Source organism: Lygodium microphyllum, chromosome 6 (assembly GCF_053477565.2).
Source record: "Lygodium microphyllum isolate KBCC chromosome 6, Lygodium_microphyllum_v1.1.10, whole genome shotgun sequence".
NCBI classification, from domain to species: domain Eukaryota; kingdom Viridiplantae; phylum Streptophyta; class Polypodiopsida; order Schizaeales; family Lygodiaceae; genus Lygodium; species Lygodium microphyllum.
In genome coordinates this window covers 55,967,352-55,992,728 of record NC_141140.1, presented here as the reverse complement: position 1 = coordinate 55,992,728, position 25,377 = coordinate 55,967,352, and the positions used below count along the sequence as shown (strand labels likewise).

Genomic DNA, 25,377 nt, shown 5'->3' with positions numbered 1-25,377 from the left:
AGCCACAACCATTGCACATCCAAGAAATTCCCATTGAAACTGAAGAAAGCCTAGACCACCCAAGAGTAGGGACAGTTAGTGCATGTCCCCAGTGAATGGTGGCTCCAATAGCAGCAATACAACACTTATACCTCAAGGGAAGTGTGAGTGAAGGGGATCAAGCAATCATGGTATATACAAGAGCCACTCACAACTTGATCATATCAGATTATGCAGCAAAACATGGACTCAAATTGTCTAAGGCCCCAAAAGGATTAATAGTGACCTTTGCATAAGGAGAAGCAAAGTAAGTCAAGCAAGTCTTTGTAGTACAAGAGGAAGTAGCTAAATGAAACGCTGTGCTCAATTTTCTAGTAATTTCCATGGACGACTTTGAAGTCATTCTAGGCCCGAAGTTCTATTACAAGTATATCATTGCAATGTTTGGAGAAGGAGTGAATGACATGCTACTGGATATGCAAGGAGAGGACGTAAGATTACCGTGTGAAAGCATGCAACTCCCAAGAAAGACGTCAATCAAAGTGCGGATTAAGGAGAGTAAGCCTAGAGTTTTGTGCCGAACAGCAAAGTCGGCACCTAGCAAACCAAGAGCACCAATCCAAGTAATGCCTCAACAAGTTACAAATATTCGGCTCCTCATCATGAGATGCAGTGCCAAACAAGTGGAGAAATCAATGAAGCAAGGAAAAATAGTGTATTTATGCATGATCCGACCTGTAAAGCAGGTCGCCAAGAAACCCAAACCACAAGTTGGCAACAAAGAAGTGGACACAATACTTGAGCAATATACAAATGTGATGCCAACAGAACTACCAAAGGCCTACACCCCGAAAGAGAGGTAGACCACAAGATTGAGCTTATCCCAAGGGGAACTACCACCAACTAGAGCCCCATACCACATGAATCACACCAAACTCATGCAGTTAAAGAAGCAATTACATGAATTGGAAGAGCAAGGATTCATCCGACCTAGCAAGTTTCCTTGCAGTGCCCTAGTCTTGTTTGTCAAGAAGAACGATGCGGAACATCAATTCTATTTAGACTATAGGGCTCTTAATAAAATCACCATCAAGAACAAGTATCCCATGCCCTTAGTTGAAGTCCTATAAGATAGACAAGATGGAGCCAAATATTTCACCCACATAAACCTCAGGTTCGGGTACCACCAAATCCATATAACTAAAGAAGACATTTCCAAAACAGCTTTTCGTACTCGATATGGAAGCCTCGAGTGCCTCATCCTAGAGTTTGGAGTGAGTAACGGACCGGGTACTTTTTGTGGCTTAATGGATGGAGTATTCCAAACAGAGATAGATGTATTTATCATTATCTACATGGATGATCTCCTAGTGTATGACAAAACCTAAGAGGAACATAAGCAACACCTAAGATTAGTCTTTAAGAAGCTGAGACAACACAAACTTTATGCCAAACCCGAAAAATATGAGCTTGCAGTGAAGAAGTTAAAATTCCTAGGGTTCACCGTAGGCAAGAAAGGCATCAAAGTAGACCACAAGAAAGTAGCCACATTGAAGAATGGCCAATACTAAAGACCGTTAGAGAAGTTTGGCAATTACTAGGGTTCACGGTATTTTATAGAAGATTCATCAAGGATTACAACATGATGACCGTCCCACTATCCCACCTAACTAGAGGAGATGGAAATTTCACATGAGGGAGTGAGCAACAAACCGCTTTTGAGTTGATGAAAGAATGTATGAGTCAAGACCCCATACTCAAAATGTCAAAGTTTACCAAACCCTTTGAAATCTCCTCAAATGCATTGGATTATGGCATTGGGGAACTGTTGTGCAAGATGGGCACCCCATAGCTTATAAATCCAAAAAGTTCACACATACACAAACTAGATGGAGCATACATGAGAAGGAAATGATAGCAGTAATTCACTACCTTAGAATATGGAAGCACTATGTACAGGAAAAAACACATAGTTGTGTTCACAAACAACATATCACTTAAATACTTCCGATCCCAACCCAAGTTATCCGCCAAACAAGCCAGATGGCTCGACTTCTTGACAAAGTTCAACTTGGACATCAAACACAAGCAAGGGTCCAAAAACAAAATACTTAATGCACTAAGTCACAAGGCATGTTTGAAGGCATTGAGTGTGGCCAATAGCAACTCCCTTGAGTTAGTAAAAGAGGCTTTAGAACATTACCAAGAAATGCACAAGATCATAGAAGAAGTGACAGCTGAAAAGACACCTCATGGCATGTATATCCTGGAGGAGGGAATTTTGTTTCTAGGCAAGAGATTGTACCTTCCCAATAATATGGAGTTGAAGAAAATCATACTACATGAAGTGCACGATGGAAAGTTAGGGGGACATAAGGGTCGAAGCAAGTCACTCAAGGCTCTCCAAAAAAAAATTCTTTTGGCCAAACATGAAGGAGAAAGTCAAAGACTATGTCAAGACTTGTCCCATCTGCCTAATAGTAAAAGCACCACCATCCAAGCCAACAGTTTTACTTCAACCAATGCGGATATCTAGCTGGCCACAAGAGATCACCAGCATAGATTTTATTATGGAACTCCCTGAATCCCATGGCTATACCATCATCTTTGTAGTGGTCGAATATTTTTCTCAACAAGCCCACTTTATACTTCCCAAGCTACCATTGAATGCCAAGGAGGTAGACCACCTCTTCTTCACACATGTCTTCAAGTTACATGGCCTACCATTAGCCATTGTATCAAATCGACATCATCGTGTCATATGTGACACGTGGAAAAAACTCTTTAAGACTGGAAACACAATTGAGATTCTCGTCATCCTTCCATCCCAAGACAGATAAGCAAATATAAACAGTGAACCAAAGCATTGAAGACTATTGCAAAAGCTATGCCAAGGTGGACTAAAATGAATGGGCCTTGTATCTTAATGCGTTGGAGTTCCAATACAACAACTCAATTCATTTAGCAACAAGTTACCCTTTGAGTTAGCCACAAGAAAAGAAGTCATAACAGCCTTAGCCTCAAGAGTTGCCAAAGCAAAAGATCCAGATGTCGAAGACTTATTGAAGAAGCAGAGAGAAAGAAATGCAACAACCAAGCAGAGTTTGGAAAAGAGCAAAATCACCATGACCGAACACGCCAACAAGAAACGCAAGGGATGGTTCCAATCAACTCCAAGCATATGTCCCTTCCAAAGAATATGAACCCCAAGTTCAACCATCGCTACTATGAACCCTACCGGATCACCTAGGTCTTGAATGAAGTCACATACAAGCTAGACCTGCCAGAAAGCATCTATGTCCACAATGCATTCCATGCACGTCTTCTACGCAAATTCTACCTGGACACCCAATGGGAGCAACACATTCCATAACTTCATTTCAACGTCCCCTTCAAAGTAGAAGCAATCCTTTGATATTGGAAATACAAAGGTTACTATGAGTATCTCACCAAGTGCAAACGGTGCCCTCTCAAAGAAGCCACTTGGATTTCGCAGGCAAAAGCCTACGAATGTGGCAATGAGGCCTTCGCTACCTAGCTCAAGGAGAGTCCCAACAATACTTCCAATGTACCTTAAGTCATTACTCAACTTACCATAGGGCTTGCAAAGCATTCACTCCTCAAATGTAATTGAGTCAAGGGTGGACTCGCATGGTAACAGGATTTTTTTTAAAAAATAATTCTAGATGGACAAACACTAGACAGCCTAATAGGAAAAGCTATGTTAAGAGCCCCAAGTTGTAGTACGGCAAACATTGACCAGCTTGATAGAAAAGGCTGCGTTAAGACCCCGCCAATGCATCAAGTCCTCAGCAACAGACACTGACCACCTTGTTAGAAGAACTTGTGTTAAGACCTTGAAATGAGTTAAACACTACCCTTAGATTATTGAGGACAGTAATCCATTTTGTGGGGGTGAGTGTAAGGGCATTGTAGCTATACCATGGCATTGCTACCCAAAACACCTAAATAGGAAGTAGTAGTGACTCTAAGCCCTACTTGGTTTCCACTTGACGTGTGATTTCCTATACCCAATGGTGAACCCTCACACATGAGGTGTCACAAAGGTGTAGTCCTCATATATGCCTATGTTGTACCATTTCTTTCATTGAATAATACAAGAGTATACATTGCTCTCACGTATCGTGTAACATTTATGTGTCATGTCAATAAACTTTACGCCTATAAACCTACGGCAAAAACTATTTTAGATCCTTTTTTATCAAACTTTTCCAGGAGACTAGATGAAAACCTTAGGCCTATATACCCATCTCTTTGATAGATTATCTTAGATCCTTTTTTGTCAAACCTTTGGAGAAGACTAGATGACAACTTTAGGCCTATAAACCTATGGCAAAAATTATTTTAGAGTCTTATTTTTTAATCAAACTTTTGGGAGGAGACTAAATGACAACCTTAGGCCTATGTATCCATCTCTTTAGTAGAGTATCTTAGATCCTTTTGTCAAACTTTTGGAGAAGACTAGATGACAATTTTTTGCCTATGTACCTATGATAGAAATTATTTGTGAATAATTTGTCATATTCAGCCCAACTGTTTGTCCCTTCCATTTCATTACAATTTCTAGTGACAAAAGTAGGAAAATATTTTAAGTCTTAAGATAGTACATTGTATGGGGTGTTTCTAGAGATACCAAAGCTATAATTGGATCCGCAATCCAACAATAGCAATGCTTACAATTATAAGGTTGCTTGTTTTCAGGCCTTGCATTGATTGGTAGAGCATACTAGAAAAGTTTGAGAGCTTTGGCTCGATTCTCACCCCAACACTAGTAGTACTTTACCATTATGAGTTTTCAAGTATGAAAAGTTGTTTTGTATATATCTTGTGGTATTTCCTTAATCTAGTGAAGACAATTCTTCAAATCAATTTAGTTGAAAAGCTTTAGATCTCCTTGATGATTCAAAGTGTCATCAATTTTGGGAATAGAAAACTAATTCTTCGCAATGATTTTGTTGATCACTTGATAATCAATGCACATCATGAGTGTGCCATCCATCTTTTGAACAAGAAGAACAAGAGAACAAAATGGCAAGGCTTCGTCTCATCCACCCACCACTGCTAAATAGGTCTTTCAAATATTCCGTTATTTTCTAAAGTTGAGGGCAGCTAAAAGTCTAAGAACTGCATGTTGAAGCAATTGATACAAGGGCTGAAAACATGTGGTTGCCTTTGGATTAACCATTCCACCATCCATCTTCAATTGAATGATTGAACACATCTTTAAGGATGATCCAGAATATATCAATGCTTCCTAATGTTATTCTTGTGTTTAGAAATAATAAAGAGGAGCATTGCCAACAACTAGAGATTGTTCTACACAACTACTTTTAGAAAATGAGATCTTGATCAATGCATTTTTACACATGTGGCTTCTCTTTGAGACCTTCTAAAGAATAAAAGCTCCTTCCAATGGTGGGAGAAAGAGAAGACAGCCTTCACTAAGCTGAAATCAGCCCTCACTTCTAAACCTATTTTTTTTATTCTAGATGTGGTTAAAATATTTGTGATAGAAGCGGATGCTTGTAATGATTGTATGAGTGTAGTGTTCAATCAAGAAGGCCATCTCATAGATTTTGAAACCACCATCTAAATTATGTGAAGAAAAGACATGATTTTGGTTTGAAGATATGAAAGCAATGTGTCGTAGTTTTTGTCAACGACCATCTAGATTACGGGAAGAAAAGACATGACATTTCTAAAATTGTTGTTACTCGTGGTTTGAAGATCTGACTATATGACCCGTTTGACCTAGTTTTATATACATATACTGTATGACCCATGTGACATAGAAAACACAGATTGACATTACTCATGATTTAATGCAATGCAAATGAACATTCAACATAGCATCAATATTTGCATGCATCATGGTTCACTATCCTTGCCCAACATCAATTTTAGTTGTAAAACGAGCCATCAATATATGCAATCATCATGGATCACAACTCAAAACAAAAATCCAGCAATCAATGTCAATACCCATAATGTCAACGTGTTAAATAAATCCATGATAAATGATGATTACAAAAGTCCCCAGACGTTTAGGATGTGGCATTTTTGAAAGTTCAAAACCGGTGTTTCATACACTTAATTCTAGCATACCCCAAAGACCATATGTCATGATGACATAAAATCTTGACGCTTTGTTTAGCATTTGATTATCAAATGTGCAAACATGACTTGTACATGTGAGATGAAACTTAGGTATTTCACAATATGAGACTTAAAACCCTGAAATATTAGTTGGTGCCACTAGAAAAAGATGTAAGGTACTTGTAGCAAGTTATACCTCACAAGTTCTACATGATACTTGGTACCAAAATTGAACCTAGAGCATTTATTTAGCCATAACTATCAATGATGACACTAAAGAATTGCCATTAATAAGTTAATTAATGTCCATTCCAAGGCTAATGAGTGCTCCAGTTTACTTGAGTAATAGATTAACCTAGCCAATTTGGTCATTCGCTACTCTAATTATTTTTCTGAGCCATATGTAATTCCTAAATTAATATTCAAGAAACTAGTTTAATCAAGTTGAATAATGCTGGAAAATAGATTTGGAAGATGCCATTTCGCAAAACTTGCCCATGCAAGTAAGGAAAAGGTTATGGAAGGTTGAGGGAAAGTCATTTCAACCTAGTGCAAGCATGTACGCACACACGCACACACGCGCACACGCGCGCGCGCGCGCACACACACACACAAGGCTACCATTGTTGCTGCAACAGTAGACATGTCATTTCCAACCATTAGGAGATCCTCTACAAGCTGGCCAATTGCCCATAAGAGCCTACATCAATAGGTGAGAAACTAAGAGAGGTGCTTGGTAGCTGACAACAGCTTCTCGGACTAGAGACAAACCATTATGGACTCCCAAGTAGTCAGAGACAGCAACAAACGCCCTTGAGAACAAAGCCAAAACTAATTTGAAGACTTTCTTATGATGAAACTCTAAAATTTCTCTCTATACCAAATTCTCTCTCATCTCCTAGCCTATTCTCACTCTTCCTTAAGAATTTCCAACAAATTTAACCATGGAAGGTGGAGATTTAAACGGATCTGTGTTATAAACCCTAATTTAGAGCAAAAATTAAGTCATGACAACCAATTCAAAAATTGCGCTCTAAAATTGAAGGCCTAGAGACTTGAATCTCAATCACTGAAATTGAGGCAATTTCAAGAGATTCAAGTGGCCATTCAACCAACAAACATTTTAGGCCGAATTCATTACCCCAAGGAGCACAATTGAAAGTCAATCCCCATACAAACTAAGGGGAGATTTGGTTTCAAGGCTTGTTGGTCATTTATGATAGTAAGAGGCACTTGGATAAGCAAAGGAGGAATCTCTATGTATTCAATCAATTTGTAATCAAGGATTAGAAAATACCACAAGGGGCACCAATTTTGGAGCCAATACACTACCTATTGCCAAAGATTAAGTGGTGAATTGTGCATTTCACTTTATTTGCTTTAATTACTTGCAATAATTATCAACTAATAAGGTTATTACTAGCCTTTGTGAGAAGGAAGGCTGGTTTCATGATTCCATTGTTGGGATATCATCAATTCCTTTAACTTGGTGGGCTAAAGGCATCTAACTGAAGGTCAAAAGCTTTTCTCTAGTGCTGAAATTGTGTTCACCTAGGCATTTACACAGCAAGAATGGCTCCTTACAATGAGATGGGATCAACTACTAATGGTACATCTCATTCTAGAAATGCACATAATGGAGGGGAAAATGCAATGCCTAATCTTGGAACATACTTACAGTATGGACTGCAAGAAGAAAATGTGGTTCCAAACCGAGAAACAAGTCATAATATGATGTGAGTGACCAACAAGGAAGAAAAGAATATGTGCTTCTAGACCAAGAAACATGTGTCTCCTAGTCCATATAATGTGGATGACCAACAAGGAAGTGAAGAATATAAAAACCAATTAAAGGCTTCGTTGAAGGCAACAGCTCACATATTTGCTTAACTAGCCAAAGATCCATAGTTTGAGAGACTCTCAAACCCTCCAAAAAAGGATAGCAAGGGCAACGAGAAGATGTCACCTTTGAAGGCATTGGGACGGCAAGAAGCTTCCAAAGAGCAACCACTACAGCCTAAAGCTGCACCAACGAATAATAATGAGCAAAAGCAATAGATACCAATGGGATTGGATACGCAAATTCAAGGCTATCTTAGTAGTGCCAATCCAACACATTTTGGATAGTCAAGCATCCATACAAGCGAGAATGTATGGTAGGACTCCTTAGGATATACCACAATTAATGCATGGTTTACAAAGCCCACAATAAGCTTGCATCAAGACAAAATAATGTACACTAGCAAGCTACAATTTGAAATTTTGGCCCTGATTGGAATCATTTCACTAGTAATCACAATCAATTTTGGGTATTATCACTAGTTCATCCCTACTAATTATGCCATATAATAAGAAGCTTTAACTAGAACATTTGAGGTGGATAGAATGACAACTTGGAATAAGTTTCATACAATGCAAAACAAGAATGTTAAGTAGTAGAATAAGAAGTCTTGGGATGCCCTGTCACTAGTAACTTCTTATCGTCCAATTCATCTTCATCAGCAAAGTAGAAAGTATGCATGTGGACTGCCTAAAGGCATCACAGATTTTTGCATCACATAAACCATATCTAAGGACTAGCATGTCTCTGCTCATAGAAACAACTAGTACAAATGCATTGCTGCATGTGAAAGGTTTGTCTTTTCAAGATACAAATGGAAATCCGAATAAGATGTTTTCAAGGGCTGAGAGAAGGGGACGATCTGAAAATGAAGCTAAAAAGAGACCAAAACCACAAGTAAAGGGTTGGGAAACAATTGCATAATGTAAGGAATTAAGGGCTACAAATAAATGCTTTGTTTGTGAACAGGAGGGTCACATGGCTAAGGACTATCCAAGTAGCCAACAAGCTTGAAAAAATCAAAAAATGAGGGAGATCCAAACGGAAAGAAGCCCAAAAAATCAATTGATTTCGTGTTTCATGTCATTAGTGATCAACCCGAGGATGGTACTACTGAGTTATGCAAAGCATGGGGCAAATCAAAGAACAGCATGCATTAATCTTCTTTGATAATGAAGCACAAGCCAACTTTATCTCTACAAACATGGCAAGCCATCTATACCTCAAAGAGGATCAAATGGGACCCATGGGAAAAGTTGTTATGGCATGCAAGGCCATACAAAGCCTTTCACACCACTCATTGGAAAGCTTCACTTGCACATTTAGGGATATCTCAACAACAAAGAGGTTTTCATTGCTCCACTCAATGATTGTGATGTATCATGTCTTGCTTCATATGTCTTCGTGCCATTGTGCACATGGAGCACTTGATACACATGCTAAGATGATCACTATTTAACATGAGGGCAAGGCCCATACCTAGATATGAAATTGAAAGGGGAATCTGTCCATATTGTATCGCCTATTGCTATTTCTAAATTAATGAAAAGCATCTTTCAACATGCTTCATTTTCACTAAGATTTCTTAGTCACTTCCAAGGCAAATATTACCTCAGAGACCCGAAGATCATGCCATAGACCTTATCCCTAGAAGTAGCCCTCCTAATAAGCCACCCTATACATTCGTGCAACCCAACAAGAGGAGATGATTCAAGTGAATGAGCTGTTATAAAAAAGGCTAATTCAGCTGAGCTCATCTCCCTTTTGTTCTCCAGTGCTTTTTCTTCAAAAATAGGATGGGTCATGGCCTATGTCACTATGTGCATTGACTATCATGCTATGAAAAAAATCATGATAAGAAATTAACTCCCAATCCCTCAGTTCAATGTTGTTATGGATAGATTACAAGGGGCAATCATATTCAGCCATATTGATTTAAAAATTGGGTATTACCAGATTTGCATTAGACCAGAGGATGCTCATAAGACAGCTTTCAAGTCATCAATGGAAAAGGATGACTTGACAGACCATCCTTAGTTGTTATAGCTTTACTTCGAGGCTTTTGAGTTAAAGCCGACTATGGATTGGGCTCAGTTTGGTTCAAGAGAGAAGAGGTCTAGAGCATTGCATGATGCTCAAGGGGATATTTTTTTAATCAAAGTCTACATTCATGTTGCTCAGAAGCCATAGAATTATACTACAGAAACAAAGTAAGGGAAAGTTTCATCAAAGGAAAATCGTAAGGAACTAAAATGACAAAGGTGAAGGCTAGAAAAGGCTAAATCGAGTGCTTTCACTCCTTCAATAAGGACAGCTCTCATCTATAGTGAATCTAGGATATACATAAATCGGTATTGTTTTCACTACAACTCTGAAACTATACATTTGCGTAAGTTTCCATCAATGTATGGCATAGTTACCTGGAATGGGAAATGGGAAGGGAAATGGGACCCCCTGAAACGGGGGGAATGTCCAAGGTCAAGGAATGGGAAAGAGGGGAACGGCACATATCTTAAGTGCCCCGAATATGCCCTGCATAACCCAAATTGCCCCAATAGTCCCTCCAATGCTATAAATCGCCCAAATTGCCTTAAATGCCCCGAATTGCTCTCAATGCCCCAAAAATGCCACAAATTCCCAAATGCCCCAAATGTCCCTCTAATTGCCCCAATACCCCTCAATGCTCCAAATTGACCCAAATGTCCCAAAATTGACTCAATTACCCCCATAGCTCCAAATTGCCCTGAATTGCCCCAAATGCCCCAATTATCCCAATTTCCCTTGAAATTAGAGAAAATAAATGGATGATTACCTTGGAATTGAGGATAGGGCTGAAATTTGATTGTGATTTGCAAGAGTTGGATAGTGCATCAAATTTGACCTTTGCATGGACTTGTGATTGGCTTGTAGCTTGGCTTGACACTTTGAATCTTCAACTTGAGAGGGAGAAAAAGACACACACAAAGATTAGTGTGTGCATGTTAGACAATGGAGATGGATGAACATGTGGTAGAAGGAGTGTAACACAAGCAAGAAGGAAAAACTAGAAAAAATGTCAATTTTTGGTTAGCAAGCCTAGAACAACCGTTCCAAGCAAAGAACGGCAGGGGGAACGGCACGGAACGGTAGGGAATATTTCCTAGCCATGTCACCTCCTTGGAGGGTTTGAACACATTAGGCCGTTCCTACAAGCCAAAACTGTCGTTCCCTGTTTCTATGGTGCATGGTCATCAAAGAGCGATTATCACTTGCTAGTTTTCAATGATCATCCATTGTCAATGGTATTCAACTCATATTCTAAATAGCAATACACTTAACAAATGCCATGAAAAGTTCAATCACACATTATGTTGAGTTTCAACTTTGCTATCATTGTTTAGCCAAAATTGTTCAGATATCTTAGTGAGAGATGTATTCTATGGGTTTTTTGCAACAATTTTGCAGTTTCTGTGAGTCTTATGTTATAGTTATGCCAATTGAGATTTTCAATAAGTCATTGGCATTAGCATGCTTAAGCAACAATGGCCAATGTTGTCTTGACTATGATGCCTTTCGGAAAATTCTAGTGCAATAATTTTTTTGCGCTGACACATTGCAATGCAATCCAACACGATGGCTAGGATTTCAAGGGGGGGTCCATCACAAGCGTGTGAAATGTTGCTGCTTTGCTCAGCATTTGATTAAAGAGTCAACCAAATGTGCAAATATGGCTTGCAAATGTGAGGTGCAACTTAGTTATTTCACAATTTGGGATGTAGGACCCCAAGATATCAAGTATTGTCAAAGGAAAAAGTTATAACAAGTTATACCTCACAAGCACAAGATAGTAACTAGTATCGCAATTTGGCTTAGAATATTTAATTAGTCAAAACTGTCAGTGGCAACACTACAAAGTTAGCATTAATTAATCAAATAATGTTAGTTCCAAGCCTAATAAGTGCTCAAGTTCACTGAGGATAAATTCATAGCAGCCAATGATGTTTAAAAACAAAATGTCAAAACGTGTTTCATAACTTTTTTTCAAGAGGGAGTTTAATTAAAAACGTGAGTCTTTTTATACACTCCTTTTTTCTAGTTTTAAACTAGTGAAAGAGGATTTTAAACCTTTGATAAACTCTCTCTTAAGCAAAAAGAGACCAACTAAGCATGAGTGATAAAGGGGTCGACGATCGAGGTTTGAGGTTTGTCCAATACGTTTTCTCTTTAAACCTATGTTTTCTATGCAAAGAAACATATTTCTTTGCTACTATAAATAAATTCGTCTAGCCAATTCCATCGTTGGCCAATCTAAATATTTTTTAAGCCACAAATAATTCTTCAATTAATATTCTAAAATTTATTTAAATAAAGTTGGATAATGCTGAAAATTGGATTTGAAAAGTTGCCAGTTGGCAAAACTTACCCATGAAAGTGGAAAAAAGGCTTTGGGAAACTGAGAGAGGGTCATTCCAACCTTGTGGAAGCTAAGAGGGAGAGAGAAAAGACCACCATTGCTGCTACAACAATGGACCTATCATTTCCAGCCACCAACAAACCTTCGACAAGCTAGCAAACTATCCAAAAGAGCCTACAACAGTGGATCACAACGTGGAAAGGCTACTAGGCAACTAGCAACATGTTTTTGGAATGGAGACGGCCCATTCTGGACTCTAAGATAGCAAGTGACAATAGCAAATGCCTTCAGAACAAGCAGCAATTGTTAAAGATTTCCTCAAGGTAAAACTCTAAAATTTCTCTCTCTACAGTATTCTCTCTCATCTCCCAACGTTTTCTCACTCTTCGTCGATAATTTCCAACAGGTTCAACCATGGATGTGGAGATTTTGATGGATCTCAATTGTAAATCCTAATTTACAACAAAAATTGGAGCAATTTCAAGAGATTTCAAGGGCCATTTAGCCAACAAACGTTTGAGGCTGAATTCATCACCCAAGGAGCACAATTGAAGGCCAATCCCCATGCAAAACAAGGGTAAAATTGGTTTGAAGGCTTTTTAGTTATTTATGATAACAATAGGCACTTAGATAAGCTAAGGAGATTAAAGAATACCAATATACTCCATCTCTTCATAATAAAGAATATAGGAATATCGCAAGGGACACCGATTTTGGGACCAACAGGCTATCCATTATCCAAGATTAAGTGGAGCGTTGCGCATTTCATTTTATATGCTTTAATTTTTTGTTGTGATTATTGATGAATGAGATCAACCTCTTCAAGGAGAAAGACTAGATGCCTCATCTCCCAACATCATAAGTAGTGAATCACTCTCTATGCACAATGCCATGGAATTACACTCTCAAGTCAAAATGTCAATTATATAACATGCCATTATCCCTCATAACCAAGAATGCATCACCAAAAGAGAAAACATATAAGACATCTCTATCATCACTACTATATGTATTAATCGCTTATATCATTTCCTTGCATTTCTCTTTCTTTTTGCCATCATCCTCATTATGCTTTTTGTCCTTTTGCTCATTATACCACTTATAGCAATTCTTCTTTATGTATCATTTCTTATTACAAAAGAAGCATTCTATATCCTTCTTGCTATGAGACTCGCGACTTACCTCTCTCATAAAAGTTTCCTCTGACATTTTACCTTCCTCGCACAATGAGTGTATAGAGTTCTTTGACCTTGCTTTATTCTTTCTATTCAACTCCTTGAGTGAGCAAACCCATTTGAACATTAGCCCTCATAAGACCACCTCCAACTACAAAGTTACTAATGGCTATCCCAAAAGTGTGCCAACTCTTAGGCAAGGTGACAATCAAAAACATAGCTTTAACTAAATCATGAAAATAATATTAAACTCACTGTCATGCTTAAATATGGAAGCCCCCTTCTCCATGCAGAGATTAATTAGTTTGTTAAACTGATAAGCATACAAATCGATACATTCTTTCTCATACAAGTCACCAAGGTTCTTCCATACACCACATACCACATCTTTTACATCAGAGTACAAACTTTGAGAGTATCAACATGATAGTCGAACACACGAATTCATCCATTTCTTCCATACATCTACATCTATGCCCTCACACTTAACACCATTGCATTCGATTCGCTTTACTTATTTCTTCTAAACGAATGCATTATAGATTTGCTCTTTTTTGTTGGAAAATTTGGTGCAATCTAATTTTTCAATTTTAGATAATGCATTTTCAAAATTGGGCGAAGAAGCCATAATGATTGTAACACGTCCTACATACTAAAATATCAAGACTTGCCAAATTGCAAGATCACGAGAGACCAACCAACTACCATATGAGTATCCCACAAAGCTCAACAACGGCTAAATCAAGAGCAAATCAGCCCCAAACTAATGCAAATCTAATGTTCTAGCACTCCTAAAAGCAAATGATTTTTTTGCATTTTTTCGATATTATTTTGGCTATTTTATAAGCATTAAGTAGCCATTTGAAACCAAAGGCATACAAACTACCTTTACAATACCAATACAACTAGCATCATCCTTACAACACCAACACGATACAACAAAAATATAACTCCAAGTTGACAAATGGTCGATGCTAAAGTCAATCACAAAGGCTAACAAATATCATCCATTAATGCCAATGTGAACAAGACTTAAAAGATGTAAGATCTGGCCCTTACCACAACCAATTTGTCTTGGAAATAAGGCAAATGCCCGGCCTTTCAAAACCCCAAAAGAAAATAAATGATATGTTCATTGACCGGGAGAGTGGTTGAGTGGTTGAAAGTGATGAGAGGATAATAAAGTGTTGTTTGATGAGCCTTTAGACCTTTGTTCAAATTTATAGTCATGAAAGCAAGGAGCTTAAATTCCAAACATGCATCGTTTTTTCTTGCAAACTCATAGTATGTCAACGCCAAGGTTTATGTGCTCCAGTATGTACTTAATCATCAAGCAATTGCATCTAGACTGCTTTTGAATCCCCAGTGAGAAAGAAGAACCATGCCTTTTGTCTCTTGGCATGCAATATGAATTTCATATATGTATAACATGAGACAGTCCTTTCCTTCCATTAACATGTGTACATCATAGAAATGATGAACCCCATGCTGCAAGGCCCCCACTTCGAAGGCTTTGCTTCAGGCCTTTGCTTAAAACACCATCTTACAGCAAGCCAAACCCTTGCATATGATTGAGAAGCTGCCCCTTCCTCAAGCAGGTCCTATGCTTACACACATCACAACCATGTAGCAAAATCTCTTTTTGAGCAACCAAACCCAATCTGTTTTGCATCAATCCCATCTGCTAATGGCTACCTAAACAATGCCAAAATGGCTATTGCAGCCCTCAAATTGAGCCTAATGGCTCCTCAATCCAAAGTACATGTTTACCTAAGATTTAGAGCGTAGTGATGAGAGTACTATCTCTATCAAGATATGGACTGCAAGCACAAATGCATAGAAGAAGCTTGAATCCGCAATCTTCATGATCAACCTGGACATATCAGTTCATGGAACTGCATGGAGTGCTGCCCTTCCTGTCTAGACTGTCCTTTCAGCCTAGCAACCTGATTTTGAGAGCTTCCTTCGCCATCATTTCCTCCATCTCATGCAGCTGTCTAGTGCTACTCCTCAGCTAGGCAACCTGTTCCAGCACGGCGTAGATTCGTGTTTTGATCCATTCTCTTTCTGCTAACATCAGTGTCTCGAACTCCTCTTGCTCACCTCATCCCCTGTCCATGAGACGCCCATTGGATCATATATAGCATATAATTTGACTCATTCATTTATTCACCACGCTGAATTGTCTTGATCTGGAGCTCTACTATTCAGTTTTCTTGTCATACACTTTGAGTTCTATATCTTTGCTCAAATATTTATTCACATTTATCTCTTGCTTTTGGACATCCCTAGTCAAGGCCTAAATTTGACTAGTTCCCATGCTTGCTTTTTCCTATTTTGCCCATCAAACCAAGTAAATTAAGTTTGTATGCATCGAAAGGCATGTCTTCTTAAAGATTATGTTCGTCATTTTTTCAACGACAAGAAAACTCCTATTAATAACACCTCACAAAAAATCCCTATGAGGTAAAATACAAAGCACACAACACCTTGTAGAGAGTGCCCGAGTTGTAAATACAATGGTTGTGTGAACAACCAATCTAGTGGCCTATAATGCCAAACCATCTATGGGGCTAGGTGAAAGAAGGTATTGGAGACTCATGTCCAAAAGAAAGGATCTCTCCTCGTCCTCCTCTCAAATCCACCTTGCAACCTCTCCCATCTCCCTCCAAAAGTATAAATGATCCTTTATCCAAACCTTGGAAACAATCTGAGTGGTAGAGACATCCCAAAGGTCTATAGTATGGTTGCACCTCGCAATCCAAATGTCTTATGCAACAATACTAGCAATCCGCTCCCATCTATGATGGTTTCTCTGAGTCCATTGTGCTTGCGAGTAATCTAGAGTAGAGATCCTACCCAAATGTTGGTCAACAATAAGAAGAAAGTGTCAAAAGATTGCATACCAGCGAGACAGTACGGTTTGCAGGGAGGAACATGGAGTGAACTCGGCAAACATGGAGAAGAGGTGACAGATTGAATGAATAGGTCGTGTTGAATGAGTAACAGAGGCAGCATATAAATAGGCAAGAGACTGTCTAGGGTGGCACCGGGAGGGAGGGCATCAGCTGTAAAGGCTGGCGCCCCACTGTGGACACCCAACCCCTTTTTGGGTGTTGTCCATTGTGAAACCATAAACGCAAAATGTGAAACCCTAAACACAAAACACAACCCTAAATGTAAAACGCAGAACGCAAAAGTGCGGGTGAAGGGTTTCTCAACACCCCCTCTCAAGCCCAAAAAGGAGATGAGAAGAGTGAGGTCGAGATGGAATTCTACACACTGAAGAATGCTTATGCAGCAAATGCCACTTTGTAACGTGTCCACCTGTTCGCTCGTAGGACACGTCTTAGTAGCCCATCCGGAAGAGAGTCCAGAAAGCCCCGCCCGATACTCCCACGGAATGTCACGGGGTTTGCAATCTAGGTCTTCCCGAGTCTACCACGAAGCGGAAGCATTCGAACCGACCTGAATTAGGGTTTTTCCTAGTGGTCAAATTCCTAGAACGGCAGCTAGCATCGAACCCCAGGCGAACTACTTTACGCAGAAACGTCAAGGTCGAAGTGGATTCATGCTGCACTTGGTTTAAGGAGAATGGCAAACGAGAGGGATGCAAAGCTCAACCTCTCTGCCCATAAGGCATAGTCCCATTCCGTTCCCCTAAAATAGCATAAATCGCGACTCTAGTATCCTAGATTCTAAGTCATCGTTACCTTGCTGTCAACTTCCTTTCGAGAAAAGTTCATGACCAACCGGGACCACCCATCCGTAGGACGGACCCATGGCCACATCCACCGCACTTTTCTCAGGGTTGCTTTAGTTATCTAATTAACTACCACATTTAGTTTGACATGCATAAAACAACTTCCTTAATTAGCCAATTAGTCACCGGTTCCTTTACGTAATCTTAGCACCGGTTCCACTCAAAAAAATAATATCAAGCAAGTTCATTTTCAACAATTGATCTTATTTATCTTTGAAATACCTCATATAATCCAGCCCGTAGGCTAATCCATAATCTGCCCGAATGCAATCCATAATCCGCCCAAAGACAATCCAGCAATCCTCACGGATTACTAATCCAACTTTCCACCCGTAGACTAGTATGCGAGCCTAGAGATCCAATCCCGAGTCACGTCGGCCTCTTATGCAGGATCCGAAAGGCAAGGGATTTACGGCCAGAGCCCCCCCGGCACCCAAGCATCCTCCTGCTCCAAGTAGCGCCCAATGGAGAGACCTCTCGCGGCGAGTTCGGTCCACGTTCCCGGCACGGCTAACAACCTCCTTGGTTAGGGTCACGCAGACAATCAAGGGTAACTGATGCTGCCTCTCCGTCCAGGCCTTCAATCTAAAGTATGAATTATCTTTCCATCTTTAGTTCCTTGAGCAAAGCAATACAAACAGTGCTCCTAAACTGTACAAACACAATCAATCCAGTGGTCGTTTATTTGGCCAACTGCTAAGGTGTGAATCCTCTTCTCCGAATACGTCCAGCATCGGATCCGGGATCAATTGCGACTTGGCAAGATCCCCAAGGGTTTCGTTGCTTGTTAACCCTTTTATCCATGGTTTAGGATTTATACCCTATTAACCTAAATTAACCAACACCTTAGGTTCTTTAAGTTAAGATAGTAAATCCTGGGCAACTTTGTCACTCCATCTTGATTGATCCTTTGCTTGCTAGGCAATACATAACTTCCCGTAACTTCGCAAATTAGCCCAAGAAGGGTGATATAGCACGATGACTACTCATCCTTTTGCAAGTTAGACTTGCGCTAGAACCTGCCAACCTTGTTCTAAGGAGTGGCAACTCTACTTTGTGGTTTAACACAAAACCATGCGACATTGCAACTTGTTATATAGGAGTCACATCTGACTTACGAGATCATTTTTTCCATCAAACGACGTTTCTTGGTTAAGAAATATGTTTGGTCAAGATGTAGGGTTTGGGATGTCTTCTTACCCAACCCAACCCTAATCATACTAGGCCGACAACGTTCAGACCTAGGGTTTCTAAACTCAATCGGAGTTTTAGTACTAGGTCGATCGATCCTTAGGGTAAATCCCTAGATTGTTGTTGCATGGGTGTTTAGCTAACCCTAACGTTCCGTGAACATGGGTAGGACCTTTGGGATCAAAAGTCTTGACTTGGAATCCCAAGTGCGATACTAGGCAGAATTTTTAACGTACTAAACCCTAGCTAGCACTTTGAGGTGTTCATTGTACTAACTACTTATGCTTTTAAGAATTCCATGTGGGTTATGTCATTACAAGTGATTTAGCTAAATCGGTCTACTTGTCTTGCGACAAGAAACGATCTTTTCTTAGAGATGCTAAATTTGTTCTAAAATGTGTAAATAGTTGCAAGACATCACATTATGTCCAAATATGCGATTCATTACTTCTATGTAACTATAAGGTTTGCAATGACCATTTCTTTTCCTTGCAAAAATCATGATGATTGACAATTTGGGGGATAACTTGCATAAAACCTACATAGATTTACATCAAGGAGCTATGCCTACTACCTTTTGTTTAATGCAATTGAATTTCAGGCTTTAATATGGCATGCAACCTTTTCTAGATACAGCTTGGATAAATGAAGTTCATGCATGACGAATATGTGACATGCAACCTTTTCTAGATACAACTTCGATAAATGAAGTTCATGCATGACGAATATGTGACATGCAACTTTTTCTAGATACAACTTCGATAAATGAAGTTCATGTATGACGAATGTCATAATACTTATGCTGACTTAATCCGTTCTACGGCCTTAATCCGTCTTTAAAATGCAAGCATCTTCGCATGCAACAGGTAAGTTCATGGTTTCATTTCCATGCAATGCAACTACTTTGGACAATATTCTAGCGGATGTTTAGTGATTATTTCTTACGAATCATATCTAGGAAATCATTGCCTAGATGCATTATGCGCTTGTTCTTTCATGCGAGGAAGACAAGGATGCATTTAAAACAATTTTTCATCCTTTTAACCTATGCAATTGGGGTTGTCACTCTGGAAATGTAAGCAAAGGGCAACATGCAACTAAAACTCGTAAGACGAATGAGTAGTTTATCTTCATAACTTCCTCATGAAATTTAAACGTGCCCAATGCATTCCGTTTATGAGGAATTTAACTTCTAAGAACCTGGGTAGGAGGACTCGCTGCGATGTCCACGTGTAAACTTGGGTTCGAGGCTTCCGCGTGTACGCCTTGCGTCTTTCGCTTCAAAGCCATCGTTGATGTAGTGGACTTGAACTCTGCGATTTGTCCTCGCCTTTATGTGATCTACGAACTTCCTATTAGGCCGATACTTCTTTCCTCACGTAGGAGTTGGGACTTATGAGTCCAGTGTCTGAAACCGGGGAGGCACGTGAAAACGAGGCTGATGGGAGCCTAACTTTAGAAGCTTCCAAGAAGCTTCTGCTTCTTAACTGAATGACGTGGAGGGGGGGGATGTGTCTAGGGGTTAATTATTTGGAGGAGAGGAGATTGACGACGAAAGGGGGGAGATTATGACGATGATGCCGGCAGCAACGGCAGCCTACCGATCTTCACGGTGGCGGCCAGCACAGCGCAAGGCGGCAGTAGCAACAGCACCACAACCTCTATCTTCTCTCTCTTTCGTGCCTCTCCCCAAGCTTAAGGGGAAGGTTATATAGCCTTTGAGGGGGGGGGGATAGCCACCCCTATGGCATACTTGCATGACTTCTCCCTCCCCCATGCACTCCACCTCTCATGGACTACTCACCTCCCTCTCACACTCCTCTCCCCCGCCATGCATCGGCTAAGGGGAGGGGGTAAATAATAAAAAAATTTGCATTACTTTAATCATTTATCCATTTCTCTTTCCGTAAGGGGTGTTCTCGTGCGGCTTGCGGGTTTTAACCTTGGCCTTATTTGCACAACGCAGATGGAGATTATTATCGTGCTCGTAGGGTAAGCATTTAACTGCCAACATTTTACGATGTGGGAAATCACTTTGGGGTGCCTTATTGCGGGTGTGTGCGGGGTTTAAGATTGACTTAATATTTCGAGCGGAAATATTACACACTTGGACAGTGTCTCTCGTGGATAAATTGTTCACTTGCCCAAGCAACCTAGTACAAAGATGATGAAAACATGCAATGCATAGAAGGAATGTCAGACTTTGTGTGGTACCAAGAAACATAAGGATATGCACGTGCTCGATCTCAAGAGTTGGCTCCATGTTGACCAAGTGACCAAGGCAAGAAGAAGAGCAAGAAGAAGATGTAGAGGATCCCTAAGATCCAAGATTTCCACCCGAAAGGGAACCTACAATGAAAAACAGTAGACATAGTGAACTGGAGAACCCAAAACTCAACCTCGGCAGAGAAGCCAGTAGCTCCGCATATCCATGCAAGAAGGAATAAGAAGGCCTCATCACCAAGTCGCAGCTAAACCTTCAAGGCCCCGATCTAGGAAGATCCTTGAGATCATGGGAATCAATAGGTGAGATGACAGCTGGAAGGAAGCCACCCCATCCAAGGATAGAAGAAGAAGGTAAAAGGCCTCCGCTAGGGTGTGCGAAGGGTTGAGCAATGGGTGGGCACTGCCTTTTAAACTGGAGAAATAGAATCCCCCTTTGTAGATGCCCCCTTGGAGGGCAAAGAAAGATCATCCCCCTTTGAATCCCCCTCTGAGGTAGATAGAAAATCCAAAAACTCATGGATCACGGACTCCCAAATGTCTGAGGATAAAGTGTCACCAGTCATGCTGAAGAATGAATCTGGGGTGGTGAAGAACTCCCAGACGTAGCCTCTCGAACCTGAGTAGGCAAGGGTGAAGGGTGGGGCTCAGACCAAGCAATGAGTGGGCAAGAGTCGCGGCGTCTCAATGGAGTCGACTGGGAATCCGAAGAAGAGAAAAGAGTTGAGCACTCATTGTCTCTCAAAGGAGCAGACTGACGAGGAGACGGTATCAATCAATCACTGTCTCTCGATGGAGCGGACTACAAAATCGCTGGCCATGGTAGCCACTTTACCCGAAAACATGTGGGAGAAGACTACCAATGGCATTGCGACGATCTCCAAGAGGTCGTAGTGCCAATCGATCCTCCATGTGCTCGAAAGGACTTAGTGCGCATAGGATACATCTTATTGGCTTGAGCACAGTACTTTGATAGCCAATGCAAAACAATCTGTGTGGCCTAGAAAGGAGAGGTGGCAAAGGTAGTGGCGGGTGGAAGACGCATATACACAGGGGAGATGGGGAGCAAAGGTAAAAGTCTGCAACCATTGGTGGTGTGTCCGGTGATGTAACAATAGGAGCACCCAGTAGATTGGTCATCTATTGTAAAGAAGCCATTGGTATCAGTGTGCCTTGCTAAACAAGGAAGGGCTCAGCCACGAACCATGAACTACAATGTCCACCTCAAGGGGTGTGAGGGCAGTGCAAAGCACAAATTTGCAATGTTCGCCTCAAGGGGTGGGAGGGTAGTGGAAGGGCTAGAAGTGAACTACCAGTGGGAGGGGGATGCTACCAGTAGTAAGAGATTGCAACCAGTAGAAAAACACAGGGTACAACAATATGGTGGAGTTATCGGGTTGAGAGAATAGCCGCCAGCAAAACAAGTTGAGCGGCCGAGTTACAGAGAACAAGCGCCAGCAATCTGGCTCAACCACAAGCAACAAACAACCACCAAAAGCTGGGAGGAGCCAACAGACTGGGAGGAGCTGTCAGCAATCTCTAGCTGAGCCGCCAACAGCAGCAGAGAACAGCCGCCAGCAGTCTAGTTGAGCCGCCAACAACAGATGGGAGAAACCGCCAACAGTCTGACTAGGCTGCCAGCAACAGAGAACAGCTGCCACCAGGTGGTAGGAGCCACCAACAGTTTCGGAGGTGGAGGTGACAACACCAACCTTGAACGTAGATTGCAAAACAACAAACGCAAGAGGAGGCAGCCTCCAATTAGGATGTTGATGCAACAGAAGAAGAAGAGAAGTAGATGTTGAATCAGCCACCGATCTTTGCCTTCACTAGAGTGGAGGATCTTTGCCACTGTTTGAGCAGATCCAGCTCTGATTCCATGTCAAAAGATGACGTACCAACGAGACAATAGGATTTGTGGAAAGGAACACGGAGTGAACTCGGCGAACACGGAGAAGAGAAGAGAAGAAACTCTAATGAATGGAATGATGAAGTTCTGAATCATGGAGTGAATGTAATACAAGGAAACAAGGGTGTCGTAGCACAAGGAAGATGATGAAGACAACCATGAACCACGAACTGCAATGTCCTCCTCAAGGGATGTGAGGGCAGTGGAGAGGCTGGAGAAAAGAGGTGACGGATTGAATGAATCAGCTATGTTGAATGAGTGATAGAGGCAGTCTATAAATAAGCAACAGACTATCTAGGGTGACACTTGGAGGGAGGGCGTCAAATGTCTAGGATGGCACCCAACCCCTTTTTGGGGCTGTCCATCGCAAAACGCAAAACACAGCCCTAAATGCAAAACACGGAATGCAAAACTACGAGTGAAGGGTTTCTCAATAGGAAGTGGCTCCCCTAGAAATACTCATATCAACATGCTAGGCCTCTGTCTATGATCCAAGCTTGAGCAAGAAGTTGCAACCATCGTCCATGTTGTGTCGTGAAAGGCCATCATAAAGGCCCTTTCATATACCTCTTCAGCTATGAGACAATCCCATAGGCAATATATCTACATCTCCTTAACCTTACCACATCAAACACATGCAAATGGGAGTCTACCATACCCAAGGGATGTACAATTGCTAAGCACCTATGGCCTAATAAACATAGGAAGAGGAATATCTTTCTAGGCCTAAAGCTAACAACTATGTCCTTGCATGTCAATAAGAAGAGGCTATAGACTGTGATCCGATCCTACACATCAAAATTATCCTATCAAAATCATCCTCCAAACCTACTCTCCTAGATCCACCATAATCTTTGAAGAAGCTTTCTTGTGTAGGCCAAAGGACTGAATCCATCTATCTTGTCTTTTTGTGGAAAACACACCTAAATTACAATATTATCTGAGGCTCAATCAACAGAAAAGAAAGCTATGATAGAAATCTTACCTATCACATTAACAATGGCACCCCACCAAAATGGCGCCATTGTCCACATCCTCAACCCGATCACTTGTGACTATCTTCATAACCTAAGATACATTTTGGTCCAAAAGCAATACAACATGGTTCTCAGCAACAAATCTCACAAAACTTTCTTGGAGAAGCACCTTCTTGATCATAGTTGTCAAGAAACATGTTTCCTACGAGTAGGAAATGTTAGAAGCATCTGCACATTTTCGAAACGTAGGAAACAACTGAATTCACAATCCATGAGTTTCCAAAACTTTCAAGATCAAGATTCGGAACAGGATATAAAAGACTACAATATGCCATGAATGATGATGTCAACATTTGAACAATCATAGACTCATATTATCATTTATGTCATATAGACTTAAAAAAGGGAGTACTCAAGAAAGGGATTGCTCAATGGAAACATTGAAAAACACCTGCGAATAGTGTACATTTAGGTATGTTTCAGATGAGAGGATTCTATGCAGTCCTCCAGGCTTTAGGATGTTGGTTCTACGTTTCAGATAAGGACCCAGCATTCAGTATTGTAGTACCAATGTTTGTGGTTGCTCCAATATCAGTACACAACATTATAATGCAAACCCAACATGACGCATTTCTCAGGTGGAAATGTGCACCTCAGCATGGCTGAAGTTATTTAATGGAATGTGATCAAAAGACTCATTTTACCCAACCTAAGCTTAGCACAACATCCAAAACAGGAACAGGCAGAAGGAAAGAGCAGCAGGTCCACAACATGTCAGCAAGGGCCATGTTTCTTTGGACACTGACACAGTACCCTGCCACGTGACAGCCTGCAGTGTTAACTGCCTGTCAGACAGAGGCCTTATGCCTAGTTGGACCAGACTAAGTTTAATCGCACCAAACTTATGATATCTAGTGGTCAGACCAGATTATTTCAGTCAAAAATCTGTCAGTGAGTTCATTGTCTTTGGCCTATTTATAGACTGCACATCCAGTCTACATAATCATGCAGATCAAGCTTGATAATAATTAATCCAATTATTAGTTCTGCACTCTTCCAGCAGCAGTCCCCACTCTTCCGTTCAAAAATCTGTCAGTGAGTTCATTGTCTTTGGCCTATTTATAGACTGCACATCCAGTCTACATAATCATGCAGATCAAGCTTGATAATGATTAATCCCATCGTTAGTTCTGCACTCTTCCAGCAGCAGTCCCCACTGTCGTGCAGCTATTTGGATAGCTTCTGTTCGAATTTGGTAGTGCGTAACATGTGTTACACTGCTTTTCAGTTGCTCTAATTATGCTACGAGAAGGATATTCTTCAGTTACTATTTATCCTACATGTAAGGCCTCCCCCTTAGATGACTCTTGAGAAATTCGTGGACGTCCTTTCATTTTGCAAGCTTGTAAGTTGTCTTCAGTCGTTTATAATTCTGCATGTAAGGTTCGAAGCCTAGATAGGCATTTCACGAACTTTATAGAAGGGCTCTCATATTGCGAGCTCATTTCATCTTTCCAGAGTGTCCCACATACCCAAACAAAGTTCTGCACTACATTTTTCAGTAACCATTGGAATGCACTTTTTCTGCTTCAAATTACATTTAAAACTTACTTGGACAAACCTTTCTTAGACAGAATCACTTCAGTAGGGGAAGGGCATAAGCTTGTCCATCTAGACCTGCTGCAAGCAGATAAGCTCCGTACGGTCACCACTACACAGCCACCTTCACTTCATTTTTGAAGATAGCAAAGGGTTGTTTTCGTCATGATGGCTCTAATCTTAGAAGTACCAACAAAGTTATTATGTTCTT

General features: G+C 40.6%; 1 protein-coding gene across 3 annotated transcripts in view; it reads right to left on the bottom strand.

Annotated features, from left to right (window-relative positions):
• LOC148034588 (ATP binding microtubule motor family protein) overlaps positions 1-25,377 on the bottom strand; it is a 198,626-nt gene that overhangs the window by 69,623 nt on the left and 103,626 nt on the right. The window lies entirely within an intron of this gene.